The sequence below is a fragment of the Dromaius novaehollandiae genome, chromosome 2, assembly GCF_036370855.1.
Source record: "Dromaius novaehollandiae isolate bDroNov1 chromosome 2, bDroNov1.hap1, whole genome shotgun sequence".
NCBI classification, from domain to species: Eukaryota; Metazoa; Chordata; class Aves; order Casuariiformes; family Dromaiidae; genus Dromaius; species Dromaius novaehollandiae.
Window position 1 is genome coordinate 143,599,748 of NC_088099.1, and position 24,590 is coordinate 143,624,337.

General features: G+C 44.7%; 1 long non-coding RNA gene across 1 annotated transcript; it reads left to right on the top strand.

Moving 5' to 3' along the window:
- The first annotated feature begins 1,609 nt into the window (after positions 1-1,609).
- LOC112994918 (uncharacterized) lies at positions 1,610-22,217 on the top strand. Its single transcript, XR_010388011.1, has 3 exons — positions 1,610-9,420; positions 15,018-16,255; positions 18,045-22,217. It is a non-coding gene; the product is annotated as an uncharacterized LOC112994918 (long non-coding RNA).
- Positions 22,218-24,590: the final 2,373 nt, after the last annotated feature.

Sequence of the window (24,590 nt, forward strand, 5' to 3'; positions counted from 1 at the left end):
ACAGGACAACTGAGGGTGCAGGATCATACTTGGCTTCAAGTTCAGGTCTTACCTTGGGTGTAGTGGAGTCCATCCCCACTAGGATTTTATAGCCCTTGATAAAATATTTCTAAGTTTATTTCTCTCCTGTACTACGTGGACATGCTAGCACTGAGCCTGGCACCACAATACAGTGGAGTAGGAAGTAATCTCTTAGTGGAGATTTCCCTGGTATCCCCAAGGTTGTAAAGATGAGCATGCAGCAACTTGGGTGAAAAACAGTACACAAGAGAAAAGTAGAAGGTGCTATCACCCTGGTTCTCCTGTAATCTCATTTGTAAGGTCATCAGTGAGAATGTGTTGTATAACTGCATGCGTCAGCCCTCCTTCTTATGGCAAAGTTGAGTAAATCAGGGTTTTTTAGATTTCTAACAGATAAAAGCATTGAAGTCACCACTGGTTGGCATAAGCCAGCAGAAAAACATGTGGCTGCCGAAAGGGGTTTTCTCTCCTTATCCTGGGTCATCCATTTCTGCTGTCTTGTGTCACAGCAGCAGCAGCCTTGATCATTCATCTACCTGAAAACTGATGTTTTTTTATAAGGTTACTTTTTAGTCCATAAAGCTCCATTACCAAGCTGCAGGAATGCTGGAGCCAAGAAAAGGAAGGGGACAGAAATACACAGAGACAGAGATGTAGGGCAGGTCCACCTCTTTTGGCGGCAGCGTGGTTTTAGCTTGAATTAAAATAATTATGAAAGTGCAGAAGTGGTAGTCTCTTCTGTTCGGGGTGAATAAAAACCTTCCAGGTGACAAGCATGGGAGATTAATTACAGCCTTTGTATGGCCAGGTTCTTCTCCTGGAGTCACACACGTGGCCAGCTCACACGGTTTCTCTTGGCATTAGAGAAACATGGCATGACCGGCAGCTTTGAGAGCATCTGCTTCTTGAATGTTTCAGCCTCCACCGCTCCAGAGTGGTGGTGAATTTCTGCAAGTGCAAGACAAACAGCATCAGCATCACTCTGTAGATCTGGTGAAGCTATTTTAATAGCTATTTTAATAGCTTCACTATTCATGGATGTGTATGGATGAGCACAGCTATCTGATCAACCAGGTATTCTGTAAGTTGCAGGTGAAATGACTGTCTTGTCTTTGAAAGGTATTCTGTATGGAAGGTGCTGTGCCTAGTTCTTATAGACAGTACAATGAAGAACATCAATCATTTAAGTTGCCCTTTGCAGTGCAGCTTTCTTGTTAGTTTTGGAAGTGATTTTGCAGTTGGCTAGTGCTCAAATTGTGTTAGTCTCTGACAGCCCAGGGGTTAGATTCGATACTTTGACCCTCCAAACCAAGCCTAGCAAGATGACATGGAGGGGCAAAACATTTCCTCAGGATCTGTGCTGTTCTCTTTGGGTTCCAGAGCTTCCACCAGGGCAGGGAGAGGGGAAGGGAGACCAAAGAGATCTGAAAATCTTCAGTGTAAACAAGGCCAATTAAACACACATCAATTACCCAGTGTAAACAAATAATCAAAGTATAATGGGCAGAACCTTTGGAGCCGGAGGAGGGTGCTTTGAAGTGCCTAAGCAGCCTTTGTTCAGAGATTGCTTATTAATGCAGAGAATTGCACCAGCAGCAGCTGTCGGCTCTGTTGAGTATAGCTTGGTAGCAATGACAATGGAGCTGTGTAGATTGGGAGTTGGAGGTCCGTGATATGATGAAATACCAACAGCAGTGGGGCAGTAGCCAGTGGCAACCTGGCTCTAGGCCTGTTTGTATCAGCCAACACTTATGAATGATGGCAATGTGAAGAGAAGGCTTTTTGTTACATACGTGTGTAGTCATTGGATTTGTGTCCAGGAAACTGCCTGGCCTACACTTTGCTGACTGGTCACGTTCCCAGTAAGTCTGCAGTCTCTTTTGACTTTAGGTCTCTCTAAGCCCTAGTGTAATCCTTTCCTCAGAGTTACACCACTTTTTCAGAAGGCCTGATCTTATGGCCAGTGGAGTCCACTGAGGATCTTTCTAACTTTTTGTGAGCTATGGTCAGGCCCTATAAGGCTGAGTTCAGTCTGCTGTCTGCAGGCAGATTCTGCTATCTACAAAATCCCGAGGGCTGCAGCAGCTTCCCCAGCCATGGTCTGCTATAGAAGAGGAATTGAACAGAAGGATTTCTCTGCACGTTCTTCCCCCTGTGCCACATGCTCGCTCCTGTTGTAACGTTCCTAAACATTTGCTATATACAGCTCCGGTCCTGTCTGGGATCGACCTGTGCTGGTTTTGCCCTCCTACGCTCAGTAGTGCTGCATAGAGGCTGCTTCCTGTAGACCTGACATATCTATGTAATAAGGGCGGACATTTAAACCCTAGCTGCAAAAATGAACGCCAGTTTTGTAGCAGTACCTGCATGATTTCTGACATATCCTGAGAATGAATACAAGTCATACCCAGGTTAACATAAATGTGTCTCACTCTCATCTGGGAGGAGGATTAGGTCAATTTAGGCTAATGGCTGCCAAATAGCAGACATGCAGATACTCTTAAATCAGTTTAATTTATGTCAGCCAGCCCTGACAATTGGAAGAAAAGATACATATACACAAAGTTTTCAAAGCTTGAGGTGTTATGATGCTAATTGGAAGGTTACCAAAGGAATCCTTCGGGATGTGTGTGAATCCTAGTGCATGGGATTAGTGGCTAATTAGTGGCTGAGAGCTGGAGCGCACTTCTCCTAGCTATCTCACACTGAGAACAGGTAGCTCGGCCCATGCAATCAACTCTTGCCCTTGATAGGTGCAGTAAAGCCACTATTGTGGGCAACAGATGTGTGATGATAGGAAGACAGAAATAGTGTCTGCACTGTAGCAGGCCCTCCAAACGTGCACAGAAGCAATGCCAGAGATACTGCTGTGTGGGTGGCTTGCTGTGTCCTGAGCCACAGCAAACATACAGGCATTTGAGAACTGAGTTCTTTCTTTTTAACGAAGGCACAAATTTTGTTTTTGTGTTTTCTTGTGTTTTTCTGGCCTCTTCCATGCCATGTTTGCAGCACATGACAGAACACACTCAGGAGGCCCTGAGCTTCAAACCCCGTTTTAGATTCTGAAGTGCAGTGCATACAGGCTACCACCCCCTTCCTTGCATCATGTTTAAGAATCCTGACATTTGAAAAATAGAGGTTTCATCTGTCTGTCAGTATCTCAGTATTTCCTTTGCAAGCTTTTCTCTGACATCTGAATGAGGCATAAGAATCAGAGATTAGGAAAAAAAATCTGAGAGCTTGGCCTTTAGGAAAAGTGAGACTTGAGATAAAAATTCAGGAATTGTCACTGATGCATCAGTGATACTGCTGAACTAATCAGGGCTTTGTTTAATTAGGCATACGTCTATTTTTCTGAATTGTTTTGCACTCATTTGGAAGCATGCCTTGTATATTTTTCATTTAAGAAAGTTGTTCTGTAAGTCAGAAGAGTTGCATATTTTCTTCCTTTCCCCACATTTGCATTTCTAAATCTGAAGCGAGTGTAAACACAGCTTTAAGGTGAAACTGTTATGCACCTGCTTTGATTAAATTAACCCGTATTAAACCTTACAAAGACATAGAGTAGCAACGCCAGGCTGGTTCACTTCTGAACATTATAGAAGCTAAGCAACTTTCTTCGCATGTTACCAGTTCTCTATTTGAGTAATTTTGCTTGTCAGATGTGGGATAATGTTAGAAGCCTATGTTCGCAGTCAGTGACCTAGGACTACTTAAGCTTCCAGTTGTAGAGTCAGCTTTTCCAGCAATCAGTTGATTGGCACTTCCAGTCCAGTTTCCTTAATCCTCCAGTCAACTAACCTCTTCTCCAGCTGCTGAAAATACCTAGCACATCCATGATCTCCCCAATAAGACCTAATTACAAAGCAGACATACTTCATGTAGCAGTAATGTCATTGTACCAGTGTGATATGGGAAGAGATAAGGTTTGTAGGCAGTGCTTATTCAATCTTATTCAATCACTTACATAGTTGGGAAATGTAATGCACTTTCAGGCATTAAAGTTCTTCTACAGATGAAAGAGAAACCTCAAACTTCAAGCTAGTCTAGCCCCTCTCAAAAATCCCATAGAGAGAAAAGATGTGACAGCCCCAGCCAGTCAACTGTGCCGTTGATAAGAGCAGTAACTTATCTTGAAGGCAGATCATTCTGACTAGCTTGCAGGGCAGCCCTGAGAACCCAAGTGGTCCAGGAATCTTAATAGCCTATATGGAGAAACAGGTTCCTGAAGCCTTGCTCATGGTTTGTCAAATTAGGAATGTTTCCATGAGAGATCCAGGAAAAATCAACATTTTCCAGCCAAGTTATTTCCAACTGGTTCTAGGTGGTTTTTAGTAATACAGCTATCAGTTTTCACGTGATGGTTTAAATGGACATCCTTTGCATTAGTCATCTTTTAAGCTATCTTTTGTTTTGTGCTAAACAAAATACCTGTGGGTACCATTACTGATGGCTTTGGGCACTACTGGACAGTAACATAAGCAGCTAACAAGTGGAAGCTGGTCAATGCAGTGACTAACACGGCATGGGGAATTAGGTGACAGTGCTACAGGCAGAAAGATACTCCATGTTGGAGCCTGGCAAGGAGCTAGGAGCAAATAAAACATCTGTTTAATAGCCCAAGTACACTGTGAGGAAAAAAGGAGGAAGAATCCCACATCAAGTATATTCAGCTCAATGGAGCTTGTGAAGGAACCTCTCTTTGTTTGAACAGCTTTTGAGAGAACTCTCCAGCCTGGCAGGCAGGTTCCCTCTGCCAAGGTGCTGCTTCCTATTCAGAGCCACAAAACAAAACATTTGCCCTTCCTGCTGGCAGACTCAGAAGACCCGCTCTTCCTTCCTTCCTGCCCCCTGCCATGCTCTAGGTATCTTGTGCTGCTGGATGGTGGGTAGCAGGGCCAACACTCACCCTGCTTTTACACTTTCCATCTTGAAGAGCTTTAGGTTTGTCTTCATGTTCTTCGCTGTGCCCATTTAAAGTCAAGGCTCGATAATGGTTGTCGGTCTATGGGCTTCTCTTGGGGGAATGACCTTGTCACAGGGGCATCTTAAGCAGCTCCAAATATTCAGATAATGCAGGTGGGCACCAGCAGACCTCGAGCAGTCCAGCCATCTCCCCAGCATGAGGAGGAGGCTCTGAGAAAGCAGGGGGCAGGCTGCTGCCCTGCGTTTGCAGTCCTTGCAATGGAATAACTTCTGGATGCTCCATCAGATCAGCTCCTGCATCACTGAGAAGCTTTATAGGGTGCAGTGGGCTCTGTGTGCATGAGGCGAGAAAGGAGTTGTGGGGGGCCCTGAACTGGAGGAGGGGAAGGTGGCACAGAGCACAAGGCAGTGAAGTGGGAAATGCAATAAGCTCCTGCTCCTGATGGCAGAAGGAGCAGGTAAGTGACTAAAGCTCTGCCAAAACATTCTCATTCCTTGCAGTTGTTTCAGCCTGCATGTTTTCTTCATTTAGGAGGCCTCTTGTGACCACTGTTGGTCTTTAAGACCAAAATCTAACTTGCAGCTCTGCAAGAGGCCTGGACCAGTCCTGAACCCCTGCCAGCCATCCTGTGGAAGACAGGACTCCCTTCCGTGGAGGACATAGGATCAGCACACTAATCTCCAAATGTCTTTCCTTTGTCACCAAGGGGCAGACGGTGAAAGAGATTCTCCCCTGGCACAGGGATGCATTCTTTTGCATTTCTCCTATAAAGAAACTCAAGCAACTTCTCCTTCATCTACCACTCACATTTCTCAGCAGCTTGAGGGACAGGCAGGTCTGGTAAGGCCTGCCCGTCCATTTGGAGAAAGTCATTTCTTTCATCCCTTTACAGGACATCCTTTCTCTTGTGATGTTTTCTTTACAGTAAAGAGAAGAAAAAGGAAGAAGGAACTATAAAGAAGGGACTGAGAAGATTTTATAATTCCTGTAGGAATTTGTGCATGGCACATTGGATCTGCAGGAGCCCAAAGCTGCATTCAGCTCCATGAAATCTGATAGCTCAGCTGTAGATCTCAAGATCTCTCCTTGTTTCTGAGCCAAAATCCCTCACCATTTAGAGAAGGTTGAAGTTGTGCAAGCAAATCTGATCTGATGTTAGCTAAAAAAACCTAAAAATCAGCTTAAACCACTAGCCTGTTCCAAAGCAAAGTGCTAAACCTCAATCTGAAGCCTGTTAAGTTAAAAAAGTATATTTAAACCCTTTTTCAAATAAAGTATAAAAGTCGTTTCTCTTTTCAAGTGCTTTAACAACTGCAAAATAAAATTAATTCATATTCTAAGACCACATGTGGGAAATCTGTATAATCTGGTTTAACTGGGGTAAAGCTGAGGTGAGACGCAATCAAGCTTACCGTGAAGGCTATCTGCAACTCTTGCGGAGAAAGATTACCATCTTGCTAGGGAGATCATGTTTCTGTTATTATCAATAACAATCTGGTTTATACCATTTACTCTCCCCCCTTTGTTTGTTAGAACAGCTGGAGGACTTCACTCGGTGAAGCCGTGATGAGACTGAGTATTGCTATTTAATCAGAAGTGTCATCAGATCATATCATGGATTGTAAGAACGTAGGTATCATGGTCCTTGTCCCAAAGCAGTTGCAGTCCAAGACAGAGAGTTAATAAGATGTAGGGTCATAGTAATGTAGGGACATCTGTGCTATTTTTAATGTTGTGATTTACAGCTGTATTTTTGACATAAACTCCATTTTCTATTTTAGTGCATTTTGATGTAGAAACATATGAATTTTTACAGATGGTACAGTAAGAGCAGGCTTGCCTTTCTGTGTGCATTTATGCAGAGGAATATCTTTTCTTTGAAATTAGCCAGGAAGGAGCTTCACGAAGTAGCAGTTTGGTCAGAGACGAATTCCCTTGCTGGCCTTTTCAGAAAGTGCCAGTAGTCTTCACAGATTTGGCAAACAACAGCATCAGACTGCTGCCCATGCCCGTGTGCAGAGACCCTCCTGCTACTCACAAGCTGATCTTGTTACGCTCTGTGGAGCAAGTCTGAACTGGATGAAATGAACAGGAAATGCCAGTTCCAGCCCTTCCAAATGGCTCCGGGCTACTTTGTGCACTAACTTTTTCAGCCTCAGGAGATTTTACTTATTAATCCCTCACCATCGACAAGCTACTTTTGGATCAGTGTTGCACTGCCAAGATCTTGGGAAGCCACCTCACCAGCGTGATTTTGGAGACATTAGCTACAGTGTGTTTATTGGGCTGCCTGTTCTGCTCTCCTGTTTTGGTAGTCCTCTGCTCTCCTGCAGGTATTGACACGTACAGGAAAGCTTCGTCACAATAAACAATAGCCAAACACGCTGTTTTTTTCCCGTCCATCAAAGATACCATCATACTTTTAAATCGGTCCCGGTGAAAATCATCGGTGGGGCTGCAGAAAGGTCAAAGGTTTGCTGGTTTAAGATTTCGTGGGAATATACGCTTGTTTGGACTTGGCCCAAGAGCTTAGTTTACCTGCTTGACAGGTAACAATTAGAGAGTAATAGCTTGGCGGGCTGGAATGCGGCTGCGGAGGGCCGCGCGGCGCTGGGTTACCTGGTGGGCAGGTGTGGGTGCAGCGCCCAGATAGGTATGTGCATGCACAGCATTCCTGGGAATCAGCTTTCCCTCAAAGATGCAGCAATGACTGCGGGGCACAAAAGGGCTGGGCTTAGCCCAGGCTCGAAGACGGTAAGCTTTTTGCAAGGTAAAGAAGTAAAGTAAATAGTAGAAAAGAAGACAAGCTGACGGAAAGACTGTGAGAAGCAACTACCCCTTTTCTTTTTTGTCCGGGTAGAGGAGAGTTTCGCCTCTTTCCCTGAGAATCTCCGAAGTGGAGTGCAATTACAATGTTGTGGGAGCTGAGATAGGGTAGAGCAGATTTGAGGGGAAGCAAGTGTGTGTCTAAAAGCTATACTAACGGATGGTCGGCATGGCTCAGAAGGCTGCTGAAGGAGAGGTCTCTAAGGATTTCATTGTGGATTGCTCCCCAGCAGCAGCCCTGCAGTAGGTAACAAGCACTGGCACAGTAGCAGATAAAAGAGCTAGTAAGCTCACTTGCATGGTGTAAATGTGAAATGGGGAAACCATTTATCAATTGGTTTAGCAATGGTTAAACAGCTTACGTGCAGTTACTCTCAACTCTGCTACTAGGAAGAATCCAAGTGCTCATGAGTTTATCAAAAAAAATGCTTTATCGGTGGCAAACAGCCCCATTTTCAGCTCTTACCAGCAGTCTGTGAAGTTTCCTGCATCAGCCCCTCCAGACAGTCAAGTCCCTAGAGGGAAATCTGTGGTATAAATTATATAGACAGGAACTTAGCAGGTGTTTTTAAAATGTTTGATATTTCTTCATCACAGCAGGCAACCCTTCTGTTCTAGCAACAGAAAGATTTGCTCATTCCTCTCATATTTTGTTCCCATTCATAAACAGGCTTTTGTGTTTGTGTATTTCCAATTACGTGTTTCATACTTGACAATTGAACTACTGTGTTACTTTGAACAACACACATCTTCTTTCCCGGTCTCTGTATTTTCACCTGTAGGGTTAGAGTAGTGATCTCATCTTGTACTCCATGAGAGACAAGGATGATAAGTACTGCTAGTTATATATACATGTTATTATAGATATATATTTATTTATATCACACATTAATTTATTTGAACCTTATTTCATGAAGATTACAAAGTATTCTTTTACTTTTAACAAAAATAATGTCTTTATTATTTATAAACTGCTTCTTGACCAAAAGTACTTTATCCCTGGTCTACTAGTTGCTGTCATTTGAGTAAGAAGAAATCCAAGTATAATTAGAGATGGTTTCCCTTGATTTTAAAGGACTCAGCATCATTGAACCATTCAGCAGTATTTGTACACTGCTATGTAGTATGATCTTCATTAAGAGGTAGTCTCTTTGCTCAATAGTATATGGGCCAATAAATGGTCATTAAGCGTGGTTATTAGCTGATGCAATAGTGAGGTTTGTATTTGTTCTCACAAACTCCTCGCGAATTTGTGTCACAAGTACAAGCAAGTACTACAAAAGCACAAAGATATTTCTGTTTGCACATGCTGGACCAAAACAAAGCAAAAATACAACCCTCTCTCCAAAAGTGCTGCTGTCCTCTGGCCACAGCAGCGCCCTCCGTTAACGCGGGTTCCGGCGCAAGCCACAGAGACCTGGAGAGGGGAGTGTCCCGTGTCACTCACCCACCGGCTGGCAGAGACGCAGGAGCACGCAGCAGCCCCAGTCCTGCCACAGCGGCACCCCCATTCTGCTCCTGGGCTCTGCGCTTTCCTCCTTGTATATCCAGCCCCCCCTCAGGGAAAGCGGGGAGGAGGAGCAACCTGGAAAAAGGAATATGGAGTGTGAAGAACCTGTGTCAAATGAATGCTGTGACTTGTCCAGGTAAGGATCTGTTTTCTTCATTATGCTGACTGGGCTGATGAGAGAAAGAGAATGAAAGAGAGAAATCAGTGACAAGGCCCTTTCCCCAGCCCACAGCCACCGCTTAAGAAGACACAAGTATTTGTCATGGGTTGGAGCAGAGGCTCACCTGGTGCAGTACCACCTCCGGGAGCCCCTGCCCCAGGCCCTTTGGGACAAAGCAAGCAATGCTTTTGTGCTCTTCTGCTCCTCTCCTTTGAAACCTTTTCCCAGCTATGTTGGAGGGACTTCCGAAGCTGGAGCTCTGATCCTTGTGTTTGAGTTTCAGACCTCTCAGTCAACATTTTCTTTTGTGAATCTGTCTGATCACTGTTTGAACCACCTTATGCTTTTGACCTCCTCCTCCTCCTTTTGACATTATGTAGGCATGAGACCCACAGGTTATAAGGTACTTAAAATAGTATTTTGTTTGTTATAAACCAGGTGTCTGACTGTAGCATTTGGTGCCTGTGGTACTGTGTGAAACAGAGAACAAACTGTTCTGTCTCTCTCCCATTCATTGTTTTATGGACCTTTCCATCCTGAAGGGTCCTGCTCATTTTGGTGTGTCCCTCTGTGATTGCTGTTTCAACCCTGTGACATTTCTGATTGCCTCCCTTTGGACATGGGACGACAGGAACTGTACACAGTGTTCGAGCTGTGGAGCGCCCCAGTTTTGCATAGTGGCCTAACAGTGCTTTCTGGTTTGCTCTCCACTCTGTTCCTCACCGTTCCTGATGTTCCTTTGACCCTACCAAGCCTGGGAGCAACACTTTCATCAGACTTTGTGCTCATGACAATGCTGCATAATAATGCCACATAAGCACAAATGAGTCAAAGTCAAACGAAGAACACCTTTCTCCCTCCTGCATAGTTCTGCCTACCTTTAGATCTGGTCTCCCTATGTAGGCTTGCTCACCCTGCCATTTAAAGTGAGTGGAAAGAGTTCCCTTGTTTTCAGCAAGAGACTGGGAGTCCTGTTAGCATCTCTTGTTAATGCGAAGGGAAGCTGAATGGAAAAGCTGAGCTGGGATTAGTACTGAATGGTATGCTCTTCTGGTATTTGTGAATGGGAAATTCCACACTTTTAGGCAGACCAGACTCATTACAGCAGGAGAGAAATGAAATGGAGCACCAGTGGTATCCCTGTGAGAGAGCTTTGCTTCACCTTCATTTTCTTAAATGCTTTCTATGAACATCAGGAATTTAGTCTTTCAGTCTGATTACTGCTGCTTTCCACTATATCAGCACTTTAGCCAGAACGGTTGTAAACATTTAAGAGTGCAGTCAGTTAGAGGTGACTCAGGAACAAATGTGAAATGAGGAGGAATTTGGAAAGACTAGAGGAATCACCAGAGTACCAAATGCTTTTCACAGTGGACACCTCAAGGGATGAAGCTACAGAGAAGATGGTTTCGGAGGCAACTTTCTGGCTTCAGCTATGCAGTCATAGAGGTTAAATATACTACTTGGGAGCACACATTGTTTTGGAGGGGCTTCATGCCATAATGGAATGAAGCTTACGCTGAATGGCCCATTGCATATTAAAAAGCAGGATGGCTCCACCTGCTATTAAGGTTCCGTAAAAGGCTAGAAGTACTACAGTGTGAATATGCAGACTCTGGAGAATATGGCAAAGGCTCTGTTGTTCACTGCTAACTACCAATAAAGGATCTAGTAGATAAAGTGGATTGTAAATGGCATGTGAAATAGTCTTTTTCCCTAGCAAAGCATATTCTAGAAGAGCAAGGTAAAAGAAGGACCAGCTCAAAGGAATTCACCACTGCAGGTTATTCCCAAGCAGTACCACGCTACGTAAAGAGGAGCAAAAAACACATGACCTTGTTCTCTGTTAAGTGTTTGTGGAGTTTTTATCACCATAGTACTGAGTCACCAAATACATACAGGTCTCTCCTGTGATTCATAACTGAACCCAGAGTGGCCTTTGCTGTTTGTCGCAGTTCTCTTCACTCTACCCAGCGTGTAACAGCTGAATGGAGCACTGCTGGACACTTATAGTCCTTTCCATCCTCCCAGCACATTGCAAACAAATCACTATCCGCAGCAGAACTTCATGAACTTTTCTGGATAGGTGAAAGAGGAGATTGTTCTGTGGATCATGTCCTACAATCATAGGTTTGCCTAGTACCACCTAAGTTACCAGTTTAAGGATATACAAAACACTCCACATTGTAAGATCTTGAGTTCAGCTGTGCATCACCAAACTTGATCTATTTGGGCAGAAGTTTTCTGGAATGATTATCCACCTCAGGCTTAGGTATTTGAAAAACTTCAGCCAGAATGGTTCTGCTGTTTCTGACAGTAAGGATAGAGAAAAATACAATATTTTATCCATCATAAAAATTGTGGATTTCATATTTATCAACAGCTCTACCATTCCCATACTTCAGAGAAAGATGCTGGAGGTTAACACAGCATCAGGAGAGGCAGCAAGAGAGAAAATACCTGTTTCAGGAATCTGTTAAAAATCCCTGCAGATGTCACAATTCACATATGCTCAATAATAACATTCTTAACTTTAGCAGTTAAACATCGCTGGGTTTCCATCCACACCAAACACACACCAAACACCACAGCTCTGGGCTACACCTCACCCCGATGCTGAGAGCGGGAAGCCTCTGCCTCTCCTGAGCTCTCCTTCTGGGCCGGGCATCCTGGAGGAAGAAGTTCCCTGTTTCAAAGAATTGCCCTGCAAGTGAGACTTTCTGGAGTTGGGGCAGAAGAAGTGGATGACGAGAAGGGGCATAGGAAGGGAAGACAGGGTGTGGAGGCTGGCAGGGTGGAATAGGAAGGCTGTGCCTGGAAACAGGAGTGCTGGGAGGACTGGACAGCATGGGCGAGGCTGGAGCATGGGGAGGGGACCTTTAGGCACAGCAGTGACAGCAGGGCAGGCTGAAAATGAACACAGAGGTAGAGGGAGACTCGGACTGTTTTAATGAGAGACAGGACCTGAGAAGTAATACAGCTACAGGGAAAAGCTGTGGGTCTGACCTAAGGAGAGCAAGGGCTACTGAAGGGAAAAGCTGTGGGTCTGACCTAAGGAGAGCAAGGGCTACTGAAGTCTGAGTGCTGCTGGAGGCCAGGGGACTCTGGACAAGACCAGTGACTGTGGCTGCCTGCATCAGCCACCACACCTGCTGCCTTCTCCTCGTCCTGGATTGCCCAGAGGTCTCAAAGTTACTGAAGGGAGATACATTACCAGGAATTGTGTCACTGCAAGAAACTCACTTCCCAGGTTTAAGCATGCCATTTATAATGGTAGAACTAGACATTTTGGGTGTGACAACAACTAATTTGTGGGGGTGCTGATCTAAAAAGCAGTGAGGACTTTCTGTTTAGGAGAGGAAGTAGCTAGCAGGTTGATAACATCTTTGAAAGGGAATGATGAGACTGGAGTAAGGTCGCTGGTGAAGTATCACAGGGGTTAATCCTGAAATGGAGTTTTTAATCTTTACGTTAGTGATTCTGGTATACAAATTTTGAGCGTGTTAATATGCAGGTAACTCAAAGGTAGGATGCATCATCAATACAGAAGATAACTGGAATATGATATGGAAAGAATTAAATACAAACTTGAGAACTGGAATAACAGAACTGGATGTATTAATACTGTATTAGCACAAGATCTGTGAGCTCTTCAAATGGAGATGACAGAAGAGAAAGAGGTCTGCTGGTTTTCCTCAATGACAGCATAGCAGTGAGCGAACCACTGCAGTACTGCCACAAAAAGGCATTTCCAGACAAGAAAAAGAAGTGCTAAAGCCATTGCAGGAGGAAGTGGTGAGGGCCCAGGGGAATGCCCTGCCTGGTTCAGCCAAACGCGAGGGGAGCAGAGTCGGGCCCCTGTGATGACCAAGAGTTTGGAAAATCTCCCTTAGGAGGGTAGCTGAAACTTTGTAGAAAGCAAAGGCTTACAAGGAGGTACAAATACATCAAGGAAGTAACTACCAGGAAGCAGTTAGAATGATTTAAATTAAAGGGCAGTGTTGGCACAAAGACAATAGGCTTTAAAATGGTTTTAACATATTTAGGGTGGTAAAGAAAGGATGGTATTTAACCATGTGAGAAGCGAGTTTCTAGAACAGGTGGCCTAAGAGGACCAGTGGAAACAAGGGCCCAGGGAGTCTGGGGGTACAGTTTGGTTGGGAAGCTGCCAGGATTGCCCACAACAGCCCGAGCTGGGGCATGGTGGGCCAGGTGAGCCCTCCAGACCACTTGCTTGAGCACCTTCTACCGTGGCATCTCCTGATTTTGAGCCCTCAAGATCAGTGTTCTGTCAGGACATTTGGGGAGCATCGTACTGGGTCTTCTGCAGCATTAGCTATTTTATTCCAAAGAATAAGGTGGCTCACATATAGGCCTAATTATGTACTAGTACTGGCAGTAGAAAAAAGACAAACAGAAGAAGGAAGCTATCTGTATTTAACAAAACTGATGTGCTACCACCAGTGGTTAGGTCCTGGCATACAGAACTTCTTGGCTCACACAACGCTGGTTGGGAGAAAGCAAACAGTGCGTTGTTTAACTACAGCCCAGCTAGTGATTGCAAGCCTTTGTGAAAAATAAACCACAGTCATCATATCCGAGCAGACTCCTTCCCTGCCAGGTGTAACAAAATTTAAGAAAGATGAGAAGAAGCATCCATTGGATAATCACTGAACTTGCATAGTCTCTCCTTTGGGTGGGGAAAGATCGATATGAAGTAATACAGTAATGCCTTAATGGGGAATCTTTTGTGATGGAATAACTTGGAGCATAAAAAGATTGTTTTTCAAGTGACATACATAATTTGTTAAATCTTTTTGATTCGGTGAAACAGAGAGCAATCATGAGTCCCCACACCCAAGCAAACACACAGACAGGTTCTTATGCAACTCCACCCCCTGTGGCTGCTTTTTGCCAACTTCCGCAATGACTTAATTTAAACAAAATCCCAGGACAGACGTGCACTCAAGAAAACTTCAAAGTAACCTCAGTCTGAGCTTCGTTTTAAAGTGACAGAGTCCTGTTTTTTTTTTTAAAACAGTATGTATGCTCATTAGCATCACACACTGTCCAAGGGAAGCTAATGAGACCCATCTTACTTTGATAGTTGTGTTGGTCAGGAAAACAGCTGTGCTGCTTTGGACTGCTTGTTGTTTTTTCTTTCTCTCTAAGAATAAAAGGAAGGCATTTGTGGATGAACACTGTCCTGTGTACTCCTTTCTTCCCTCCCCTCCCCACCACGAGCACTAAACACACTGTACACACAGACACAAACACAGTCTTTGTGTTCCACAGGAGTAACAGTCAGTGCAATGCCGTGTAAATAGACTGCTAATTCAGGATTTTTATTACAGCATTGTTGAACATAGCAATAATGCTTTCATAAATTTCCCTTATGTCCATGAGCAGTGTACACAACTCTGTATGAGGTTTTAAGCCCAGATCACAGATATCACAGATTAATACCTGTACCTTCCAGATCATCAAAATGGAAAGGCCAGTTCACAAATATTTCCAATCCTAGTAATTGCCATCACCTCCTCTGCAATTCTAATACCCTGTCCCCCTTCCAGGGTCTTCCAGGCTTCCTCACTGTGGCTTCTCCAGTGACTGCCATAATGCTTCTTATTCAGCGAGCGCAGAAGTCCGTGGGAGTCTTTCAGTAGTCATCAGCGAGGTTTGGGAGCCCTGCCTGGGGGACGGTGGAGAGACCGCTTTTGGCTGAGATCCAGGCCAGCCCGGAGCATGAGCAGGCGCCAGTCGGAAGGCACAGGGAGAGATGCCTCCTCCTTGCAGAAGACTTGGTTTGTTCTCAAAAAGGATCAGTAAAGTCATTTTCCTCCCTTTGCCTCAGTTTTTGACTTTATAAAGAGAGGACGATTATTATCATTTACTACATAAAAAGGCATGCAGGGAGGTTTAATACCGTACTGTCTCCAAGAGCAGATACCAGATGCTATGGAGTCTCAGAAGTACAAATTTTCTAAAGAAAAGATTGTATCCTTGTCACAAAGGAAAAATAAATTATGTGTTTTTAAATGATGTCACCACTCCACTCTTGGAATATCATGTTAAAATGCAACTTGTAATTATGTTGCAAATATTAAGCTGAAAGAGTCAAAAATATTCAAGCAATTCAACCTAAAAGGAAAGATGTAATGGTGGAGCTGACCCAAGAAACAGGAGTGTGAGTCTGGCCTATTCGTAGGCTACTGAAGTTGTGATTGCTAATGAACCAGAGCACAACTAAGCATGGGCTGTCAGTGAGAGAACTACGTGACCCTGTCCAGAAATCCGTCTGCCTCTGTCCCATCCCACCCTGTCCCAGCCATAACACTGAGAGAGGAGCAAGAGAGAAGCATGGCCTGAAGGAAGATGGATGTTTTTGCAAACTATTAGTGGCATAACAGTATTTCTGTCAGGAAGGAGGAGTGAACTTCTTAATGCTTTTCTGTTGGAGCCAGGAAAATAATAATAAAAAAATCACCGAGTGCTTTGGGTAATATTCAGCACTTCTGTCAACACTATCCAAATTACCAGAATACTTACCATAGGGGCAAACCTTGGGAAATCACGTCAAGTGTTCAGTAATCAGTGATCTCATAGTTTTTCTTATTTGAGCAGTATGAGATGAAAGCCTCCTACAAAGCCTCAGCAGACAGCTGGCATGATCCAGCCTGTTTCCCTCAATGGCTGAAATAAGTCATGGCAGACATTTAAATAAAATCTCCCTCCAAATGTACAATTACCTTTGGAACCACAGCAGAGGATGGGATAATTAGGTTGTCCCTATGATGGGCAGCCATCACAGGTAGGAGTGATATTTAAGATCCAATATATTCCTTTGGGTTTGGGGAACAATTTAATTTGGTCTTGGAATATCTCATTGCACTTATTTAGAGGAGAACACTTGCCCAGGACATCTGATTTTGGAGAACAAATGATTTTGCACAGGTTAGCCCACCAAGGAAACGGCAGGTGCTTAGAGATGGAAAATCCACCTATGTTTCTTTACAGCGCTACAGAGCCTTGGTCTCCAAGTCCTTCTGAGCCTCCTTCTCTGTCACATGTCAAGCCCCAACATCTATGCCAAGATAGGGATTGCAAAGGACAGTTATGCGAGCAGAATTATTAGGAACTAAACCAGGAGCCTCTGATGCCACTAGGCACCGCACAAAATGTGCAATACAGGATTATCAAGTTCGATATCTACTCCAAAGCCGATAGGAACATGATGCCCATCTGGTTAATGTCCCTGTAGTCCACTCCTGCCCTTTCTCAGATGCTATTGAGTAAATCAAGTTTTACGATCTGTGAACTGGAGAACACACTAACCCATTTTAACATTTTAACTTCATTTGTCCCTAATTACCCATTAAAACTCTTGGGTTTTTTTGTTTCTTTATTTTTTTTAAAAAATGCACTCTGTGAAAGGTTGAATGAAGCAGGAAGGGAGTTAAAAGGAAATCTGCCTTTCTCTCCCAAAGAACTATCCTGCTGATAACTAAAATAAGCTCAGTCACTTCCAGAATATTTAAATCTTTTTTTTCTGCTAATCTACAGACTGGAATTATTTTTAAAGGAATGTTTTTTCTTTCAGTGTAAATAATTTCCCATTAGCACAACTTTCCGTCATAATCTAGTGATTCAAAAATCCTTAGTGAAATGTTGAATCTTTTCAGACAGATTTTGTAAATAATTTAGAACTAAATCTGTTTAACTCTTATTTCTTTTTGTCCCAGGAGTATAGCACTGAGACACCCTAAAAGAAAGTTATAACTCTATGACTGTGTTAAAAAAAAAAAAAATTAATGTTATACTTCACACTTATTTACAAGTGCAAAGAAGCAATTTAAAAGCTGTAAAATCTATCACCTGCCTCATTTAATCTCACCCTGTGAAAAACATGGGTACTAGTCATTTCTTTTATTACCTGCAATGCAACAATTGAGTATTTTAGAGCTTGCTAAGTAAGTTGGGTCAGATCCTCAGATGGTGTATATCAAACCTCTGTAGTTACTCCAGCACATCTGTGGTCACAGAGGGCTTTCTGGAGTCATTACGCAAGCTGTGCCGCCCCGGGGAGCTGTTACATCAGGTGCAGCCTTCATTAGCTTCAGCAGCTCTAATCTCCTGCCACCGATGCAGTGGCTCCCGTCCCCACGGCCACGGTGAGGAGCTGGAGGTGCTGGAGAAAAGGGCAGAGCTGGTCAGACGCCCCGTCAGCCGGCTGGGCTGACCTCTTGGCACTGCGCAGAACCAGCCCCAGGCCCGTCTCTTGAAGCCTCCACTGGAGCCTCTTAGTCCAATCTCCTCCAATTTCCTTTCCCTTGACTGTTGTAGTGCTACATTCATGGTCATGAAAATAGTAGCTCTAAAGGGATTTAACCAACAGTGAAGAAGTAAGTGTTTTTAGGGGAACCTAAGGATGAGACTAATGTCTGGAGCATGTTTCTTCCCACTGGGAAGGGGAGGAGGAGCTAGAGTTTCTGGCAACAGGTTGTGTTAGCACAATGCTTTAAGATGACTAAGTAGCTCAAGGTAAAAGGGTGGTGAAGATTTGATTTGATTTGCTGTCAGCTAAGAAAATGTTATCACAGACTTCTCCCACAGTCATGGAAAGAGCCTGCATCTGAGCTACCAGCAGTGTCCAGTATTGCCCCTTCTCCATCCAGCTGCAAAATTCCACAAAATGGGAGTGTCAGAGGAGGTGACGCTTCAGCCACCCTGTCCTCTGGCTGAGCTGGACTGAGAAGCAATCAGACACAACCTGCAGCTGGACCCTTATATCCTGAGAAGCAATGCAAGTCATAAAAGCTGCCTTGTGGGGTGTTATAAAAAGCACCTCAGCTATTTCTCACAGCTTTCACGGTTTCATTCTCTCATTACGGATAGCTCTACCGGTATCATCCTCACTCTCGAAGGGCCAGGCTTTTACCAATCAGCATCACAGTGCTCACAGCTGCATCTCAGCAGGTCCCAGCCCAGGGTGAGCTTTCCCAGAGATGCCACGAGGCGACTTTGGTGCCTCGAAATGGGACTCGCCCCTCAGCACACTAGTGGGGAGGACACTTGATGCAGTCCAGATAAAACACAGAGAGGGACCTGCCTTAAATCTGTCTCTCTGGGGAAGTTGGATGCCTCCCTCTGCTCAGCCTGAAGCAGTGCCTCTAAATCTGCAGTTCACTACCTCCTCCTTCCCAGGCGTTCACAGCAGTTTTAAGCAATGTTCACAGGACACAGCTTTCGGACTTACAGACACAACCTGCTACCAAGTGATGTTGAAGTAATTGGGAGGTGCTCCGCTTTCCACCCTGGCCTGCACATCCCCCTCAGGATACCTGTTCTGCGGTGGCTTGGCAGTGGCTGCCTTTGCTAGTTCTGGTTGCGCCGTGGCCTGGGATTGGCCACTCCGATGGGGTTAACATCTGCTGCAGACTTGCTCAGGCAAACGGCTGAGTCAGAGCCCTGCATCTTCTGGCTTCTTTCTGGAGAACGTTTCACCTCCGCTTCGCAGGATGGCTCTGTGACCAGGGGCTACTCACTGTGACTACCTGCAACCACATTTTCCCTGTGCATACAACACTACTTTCATATGGTGGTGGCTGTTACTGAGACCCCACCTCATGCTGAGATTTTTGATTTTTCTGTCTCTGTTAACCTGCAAATCCTCAGTGACTGCAACTTCAGCTTGCAGAAAGTCAAGCAGGCTTGTTCTCAGTGTTCTCTTGAACAACGTCACAGGTGACAGCTCTTGCTGTACGTGTGCCATTTAGTCATAAATCCAGATCAGAGTTTGACTGCATCTTCCTTCATCGATATTATCTCCCAGGTGTCTCTTTTCCCAATATCTGAGGGACAAATGGCATCAGCAGTTAGATGTCTAAACTTTTGGTCATCATTCTTTGGCCAGTTATCAGACACTACACACCAATAACTGTACCTAATGACAGTGGATTCACTACACGTGGCCTGCTTTGCAGCTGCAGTATCCTGCAGTCATGCCATCTCAAAGAACATGTGAATACATGAATGATGCTCATGTGAATAACCATCTTGAACAACTAGATGTTTTCTCCAGCTGGCTCCACAGATCTGCCTTTACTTTTGCTCCAGAAGCCTCATTTTCCCTTGTTTCCAGTATGAGCTCTGTCATTTGGCCTGCATTTTAGGTGCATGCTGCAAGCCTATTGCTTTCTTGAGTGCTGCTGGCATTTATCTCAGATCTTACAATCCTGAAATGACTTCCATGTGTCCTTTTTTCTTGCTTTCACACAATCCTACCTGATGGTGGTACAGAGCATGATGGGCTTTTGTGTTTAATTTGGTTTGAAACACACTGACATAACTCTGGCCTCTGTTCCCATTCCTTTTGTCCAGGGCACAAGAGGCTACTTCACCCACAAGTCTCTTCCAAGCTGTGTCTGATTTTCAAATAATGCATTAGTAGCTAGCAGTATCCTGGGAGGGCTGGAGTTTGTCTGCAAAGCTCCTTTTGGCAAGGAGGCAGGGAGCTTACAATTGCTGCCAATTAACACAGTCCTCCCAGCAATAAAAAATATGTAACTTTTTTCACCTCTGGACTCTGAAGCAAGAAAGATGATTTTGGCTGCAGCACATTAAATGAATTGGAGGAGAGTCAGCTACTGAACTGCTGTGGGATATATACCCACCCCTTCTTCTGTTAACACAGTCTGATAGGCTATGGGACCGTGGCATGTTTTATGTCAAAATAGTAATGGGTACCTGCATATACATATTCACAAAGCCTGCCAGTATGTTCAGACTTTAGACATATTTTAGGTATCTGGGAGCAAGGTAAGATCTTACAACCTGCTTCTGAAACTGCTTCTAGTGAGCAGAGAAAGAGACCACTGTGGGCTCCCATAATGTCACGGGGCAATAGAGCAATCTTTGGATGAAAGCTGGTGACAGACTGACAGACAGGCTATTGCTGCCTGTCCATCTCTCTGAGCATGATTGACATTCTGCACAACGCAGCCAAAAGTACAAAGCTCTTGCTCTGAGCCACTGGGTGTGCTTTCCTAGGAAGCACCTCAGTAGCGCAGTTTGTCAAAACTTCACTGGTAAATATTTTTGCATTGCTTCATGACCCAAATAATTACTTAAGCCCCCCTCCCTCCACCCCTCAAAGGCATTTTAACTTCTGCCCCATCCTGCTTGCCAATTTTCTTCAGGCCTCATTATGCAAAACAGAATTTCGCATGCCGCAGCATGGTGCTCCCAAACGTCTTGTACCATCTCTTCCCCCTTTGGGAGACTCACTCCTGTCTTCCAGCTCCTCGTTTGCAGCAGCATTGCTCGGGCCACGCTGTGGTCCTGCCAGACCAGGCTTGCCCCACCAGCAGCTTGGGGTGCATGTGCGGTTGCAGAAATGCCATCAGACTGTCATGTTGTGGGGTCTTGCCTGCCCTGTCCAGGTGTCTGGTGGTTCTATCTTGCTCATGTGCTAGGGAGAGCTAAAGCTGTAGCTGAAGTGGGGGTCAGGAAAGACATCCCTATCCCCAGCTGGATCAGCAGGCACCATCACTTTTCATGTCTGCATCATCACTTCCAGCTGGGCATTTTCACCTACCACAAGCTTTGCTTTGCAAAATATGGGGACATGGTGGGCCTCCTGCTCTCTGGTAGCACCCCGTCTTCTTGTTTTCCTTCTACTCTTTAACACCAAAGGGCTTAATTTTGTCACAAGGTGTTGGAGGACAGACAGACAGGAGGCCGCTCTGCGTGGGGACAGAGAGCTCTCACCATATAGACAGGAGCCGTGCTGAGCCCCCTGTCCCCATATCACAGAGCAGACCCAGGCTCGTTTTATTCACTGGCAGTGACGCAGGCTCCCAGCTCCCCAGCTGCTGCACGTGTGTTGGGAACGGGTCTGGGTGCAGTACTCCAGACTCGTCCTTCCCTTCCTGAATTCCCACGGGCCCCCATCTGAGCCAGGACTCCCCCTTCCCATAGTAGCATCACCAAATTTTTAGGTTGCCTGATACTCCTAAATGTCACTCGTTGTTCTTTGTTGTTGATAATCTTTGCCAAACTCTAACTGCTTTAAGCTGAAATTGTCCTCCTGGGTATCTCATCCAATATTAATGAAAATATTTAGCCATTTCCAGGAATGAGGAGGGACAAACATAATAATGCTTTACCCTGGTTAAGAACGCACAACTTTTCCTTGAGAATTTCTCATGTTGTTTTTGCACCTTGGCATGAGATGTGTCAGGGAAGTGTCTTTTCCTCTTCTGTGAATATCTACCAAAACTCAGCCAGTTTATAAACCTTCTAACAAGTAGTCCCCATGTATACAATGAGCTCGATTTCCTATGGGTTTGCATGTTGCCACTGACTGGTTTGATTTCCAGGAATGAGTAAGTGCCAGCTGAAGGCTTTTTTGTGGCAGGAACATTTTGAAAACCACTAGCCACTTTTTCCACAGTTTGGGAATTTATTGTGTCTCTTTCCTCTCCCTACTCCCTTATTTTTGTAAATTCACTAATGTCTGTGGGGCACTTCTGTGCTAGTGGCAGGAGCGTCATAGGAAAGCCCCAAGGAAAAGGAATCCTGAGTCCAGAGCAGGGTTTGAATAGGGAGTTATAAATGAAGCAGGGGGCTACACACGTGGAGTAAATGAGTTATAAAATGGCAATATGGGGGATCCTCCACTCTTCCTTTGGGGTCCTGTGGAAGTGGGTATGGATGCATCATTGAAAAGGGACTCCTAATGCATATAAGTGCAAATAAGGAAATAAGGGAAATTAAGGAAATAAGGAAAGGTATAAGGAATACATATAAGGATATATGTCAAATGAGTAAAATCATCAAATAAGGAAAATTAATTTTTCTGCCATGGTGATTACGGTAATCCCACGCATAGCAGAGAAAGCTCTGCTGCCTACAGAGCCTGTCCTTCCAAACATGCTGTTTGTTGCTATGTCATGCAGTCACGGTGTGAAAGAACACAACTTTTACGTCCTTAGTAGATGCAAAGCCACAGAGGCCAACCAAGGCCACCTCTGCAGCATGAAGTGACTACAGAGCATGCAAAAGATTCAGATTCATTTTGGTCATTGAGCTCCTCTAGGACTGATTGCAGGGAATAATCATGATCTGGTAGCCAAGGCAGAACACAGATAGTGGCATACCCTGCAGTTTGCAGCTCCAAGAGGAGATGACTTAGCCTTCAGCAGTTGCCTTCCTGCCTGTTGCAGCTGTGCCTGAAACCCTACAGGCGCCGCTCCAGATTCCCAGGTTTCTTTGTGCCAGAGAAATGAAAATGGCTGGCAAGAGCAAGAAGAAAAGCAGAGGCTGGCAAAATGTTTTCCAGGAGTTCTCGATTGCTTCAGACTCACAAGTGCTGTGCAGGCAAAGCTCAGCGAGCTTAACATGTGCTAGCGAGAGACCTGGAAGGGGCTTCACCACGTCCATGTGCTCTCGCAGAGCCCAGGAGGCTGCCAGCGTGGGAACAAGCCTCTCTGCCATGCTTTTCCTGCTTGAAATAATAACAACTTCAGTGTGAAGAGGAAAGGGCCGGAAGCGCTGATGGAAAATGAAACATCTCACTTTTTCCCATAGCACGTGGGGAGGCCGGGGGAGGTGGGGAGAGAAAGGGGCAGGCGGAGGCAGAGCCCGTGCTGGGCGCTGAGGCACGGGGCTGGCCGGGTGCCACCTCCTCTTCCCGAGGGCAGGGGGGCCGGGTAGGCGAGCTCCGGGGGCCGCGGCAGGGCGCCTCTCAGGGCTGGACACTGCTGCTGAGCAGGGCAAGGTGCGTGGGGAGAATGAAGAAAAGGTGCGTATGAAGAAAAGAGGCATATGACGTCACCACAGCCAAAAGGACCTTAAACCGGAGGAAAGCGGAAGGCCAGGATGACACTAGGCTGTCGTCAGCCGGCAGGTCTCCAAGACCAAGGAACACCAGGAAATGTTTATGCAGATCAGGAAATCTCATGAAAGTGTTTCCATCCTCATTCTGTGAGAGTTAAAAGGCCCTGGTACTGCCTGCCATAGCAATGACAAGAGTCCAAAGCTGACTGTGATGGGCAAAACCAGGAGCTAATCTGAACACAGTCTATTGAGGAACACGGCCAAACACTTTCGGATTTACTCTCAGTCAACTTCTAATTGCAGAGAGTCTAGTAATCATCAGCGGATGAGATCTGAAATGTGGATAAAGCAACAGTTTAAGCAAGTCAGCATTGCAAAAAATACAGAATCCACACAACAACATTATTTTTCTCAAGATCAAATCAAAGCTCCTCACTATACTGGCAATGTGCAACAGTGCTACGTTTTTTCAGAAATGCAATGGTAGATGCTCATACTCCAAAGAGGTCATTGCTTATATGTAGCAAGGCACACAAGGATCAACTTTTAGTCTGAGACAAGATTAATCATGGAGCCAGGTCTTTGTGCTTGGTTCGTGTTGAGCTATTGCTGACTTAACTCAGAGATACAAGCACAGGAAACTTGTGCGAGCAGTCCTTACTAATATGCTTTCACGTTTACAAGGCAGTGGAGCAAAAACACACGAGTCACAGCTGAACACACTTGATGGGGGAGACACTGATGTATTTCACTATTTATAGATCAGCCTGGATCATCTGAAAGAGCATAAACAGAAAAAAAAAAGAAAGGAGGAAAGAGAAGGCATTTTCTTTCATAAGAATGTTAAAGAGTAATTAGAAAAAAATGAGAAGGGCCAAGAAAATATTTAATACTTACTTTGCATCTCTGGCTACAAGAGAATGGATAATTTCTTAAACAAGACTGATTACTGGGAGCAGATGATGAGGAATTAAGAAACCAGGAGATAAGATCAGAAATAGTTAATAAAAAGCTTGAAATCCTTAAAACTGTTGAAAAAAGAAAGCCCATATGCAGGAATGCTGAAGGAAATGGGAAAAGAAATTAGAGACGCTTTAGCAAGCCTTTTCAGAAGTTCAAGAGAAATCTCTTAGGACTGGAAAATGTAACAAAATACAAGTGCTGAGGAAAAGCAGCCTGGGGGGAAATTAAAGCTACATCTAGTCAGTTTGAAATCCGTTGCTGGGAAGTCTTAAGGCTCTTTAAAAGATCAATTTGGAGAAATACTTAGAAAACATGGCCTACCCAGGCAACCTCACTAGGTTGCT